General features: G+C 38.5%; 1 non-coding gene across 1 annotated transcript; it reads left to right on the top strand.

Moving 5' to 3' along the window:
• Positions 1-435: 435 nt before the first annotated feature.
• On the top strand, positions 436-517 carry TRNAS-GCU (transfer RNA serine (anticodon GCU)). The gene has a single exon. It is a non-coding gene; the product is annotated as a tRNA-Ser (tRNA).
• The last annotated feature ends 2,409 nt before the right edge of the window (positions 518-2,926 follow it).

The raw sequence follows: 2,926 nt of genomic DNA on the forward strand, positions 1-2,926 counted from the left end.
AAATAAGCACCATTTTTCCCATTGATACCTATAGCATAACAATAATGCTTGTCTTAAAAACAACTTATTCAAACAAAAATTCACATTATTATCATCCCCAATCTGTAACTGTAAAAATAACGCAAATTAGAGCTCAAATCAAAATTATTTTGATTGAGTCCAGAAAACAAGAGCACACCCTGTCTTTTCCTCACCTCGGCAAAGAGAACCAATTTGCCCTGACACTTGACGGCAAAATCGACAGGAAAAAAGCACACATTTTTCCCCCCGATGTGTAGTGCATAACACTAAGGCTTGTCTTAAAAACAACTAACACAAACAAAAATTCACATTATTATCATCCCCAATCTGTAACTGTAAAAATAACACAAATTAGAGATACGGCCACCGTGCACTTCACCGACTGCGTCAAACAGCATGCGTGTGCCACTGTTAGACGAGGTGGCCGAGTGGTTAAGGCGATGGACTGCTAATCCATTGTGCTCTGCACGCATGGGTTCGAATCCCATCTTCGTCGACTTTTCTACAAAACTCTGTTCCTCAGAGAACTTTGTAAACTCACGTTACTGTCTGTGTTAGTCAACCGTCATTTATTTGCAAGGCTATTTTAATGGAGGGTCCAGGGAATTTTTACACCATAAATAGGCACAGAGTCGCATTCATGGCAGTTCCACAAGTTGGAAATAAGCACCATTTTTCCCATTGATACCTATAGCATAACAATAATGCTTGTCTTAAAAACAACTTATTCAAACAAAAATTCACATTATTATCATCCCCAATCTGTAACTGTAAAAATAACGCAAATTAGAGCTCAAATCAAAATTATTTTGATTGAGTCCAGAAAACAAGAGCACACCCTGTCTTTTCCTCACCTCGGCAAAGAGAACCAATTTGCCCTGACACTTGACGGCAAAATCGACAGGAAAAAAGCACACATTTTTTCCCCCGATGTGTAGTGCATAACACTAAGGCTTGTCTTAAAAACAACTAACACAAACAAAAATTCACATTATTATCATCCCCAATCTGTAACTGTAAAAATAACACAAATTAGAGATACGGCCACCGTGCACTTCACCGACTGCGTCTAACAGCATGCGTGCGCTATTGTCAGACGAGGTGGCCGAGTGGTTAAGGCGATGGACTGCTAATCCATTGTGCTCTGCATGCATGGGTTAGAATCCCAACTTCGTCGACTTTTCTACAAAACTCTGTTCCTCAGAGAAATTTGTAAACTCACGTTACTGTCTGTGTTAGTCAACCGTCATTTATTTGCAAGGCTATTTTAATGGAGGGTCCAGGGAATTTTTACACCATAAATAGGCACAGAGTCGCATTCATGGCAGTTCCACAAGTTGGAAATAAGCACCATTTTTCCCATTGATACCTATAGCATAACAATAATGCTTGTCTTAAAAACAACTTATTCAAACAAAAATTCACATTATTATCATCCCCAATCTGTAACTGTAAAAATAACGCAAATTAGAGCTCAAATCAAAATTATTTTGATTGAGTCCAGAAAACAAGAGCACACCCTGTCTTTTCCTCACCTCGGCAAAGAGAACCAATTTGCCCTGACACTTGACGGCAAAATCGACAGGAAAAAAGCACACATTTTTTCCCCCGATGTGTAGAGCATAACACTAAGGCTTGTCTTAAAAAATACTAACACAAACAAAAATTCACATTATTATCATCCCCAATCTGTAACTGTAAAAATAACACAAATTAGAGATACGGCCACCGTGCACTTCACCGACTGCGTCTAACAGCATGCGTGCGCCATTGTCAGACGAGGTGGCCGAGTGGTTAAGGCGATGGACTGCTAATCCATTGTGCTCTGCATGCATGGGTTAGAATCCCAACTTCGTCGACTTTTCTACAAAACTCTGTTCCTCAGAGAACTTTGCAAACTCACGTTACTGTCTGTGTTAGTCAACCGTCATTTATTTGCAAGGCTATTTTAATGGAGGGTCCAGGGAATTTTTACACCATAAATAGGCACAGAGTCGCATTCATGGCAGTTCCACAAGTTGGAAAAAAGCACCATTTTTCCCATTGATACCTATAGCATAACAATAATGCTTGTCTTAAAAACAACTTATTCAAACAAAAATTCACATTATTATCATCCCCAATTTTTAACTGTAAAAATAATGCAAATTAGAGCTCAAATCAAAATTATTTTGATTGAGTCCAGAAAACAAGAGCACACCCTGTCTTTTCCTCACCTCGGCAAAGAGAATCCCATCTTCGTCGACTTTTCTACAAAACTCTGTTCCTCAGAGAACTTTGTAAACTCACGTTACTGTCTGTGTTAGTCAACCGTCATTTATTTGCAAGGCTATTTTAATGGAGGGTCCAGGGAATTTTTACACCATAAATAGGCACAGAGTCGCATTCATGGCAGTTCCACAAGTTGGAAATAAGCACCATTTTTCCCATTGATACCTATAGCATAACAATAATGCTTGTCTTAAAAACAACTTATTCAAACAAAAATTCACATTATTATCATCCCCAATCTGTAACTGTAAAAATAACGCAAATTAGAGCTCAAATCAAAATTATTTTGATTGAGTCCAGAAAACAAGAGCACACCCTGTCTTTTCCTCACCTCGGCAAAGAGAACCAATTTGCCCTGACACTTGACGGCAAAATCGACAGGAAATAAGCACACATTTTTTCCCCCGATGTGTAGTGCATAACACTAAGGCTTGTCTTAAAAACAACTAACACAAACAAAAATTCACATTATTATCATCCCCAATCTGTAACTGTAAAAATAACGCAAATTAGAGCTCAAATCAAAATTATTTTTTTTGAGTCCAGAAAACAAGAGCACACCATGTCTTTTCCTCACCTCGGCAAAGAGAAACAATTTGCCCTGACACTTGACGGCAAAATCGACAGGAAAAAA

This window comes from Pelobates fuscus, chromosome 1 (assembly GCF_036172605.1).
Source record: "Pelobates fuscus isolate aPelFus1 chromosome 1, aPelFus1.pri, whole genome shotgun sequence".
NCBI lineage: Eukaryota > Metazoa > Chordata > Amphibia > Anura > Pelobatidae > Pelobates > Pelobates fuscus.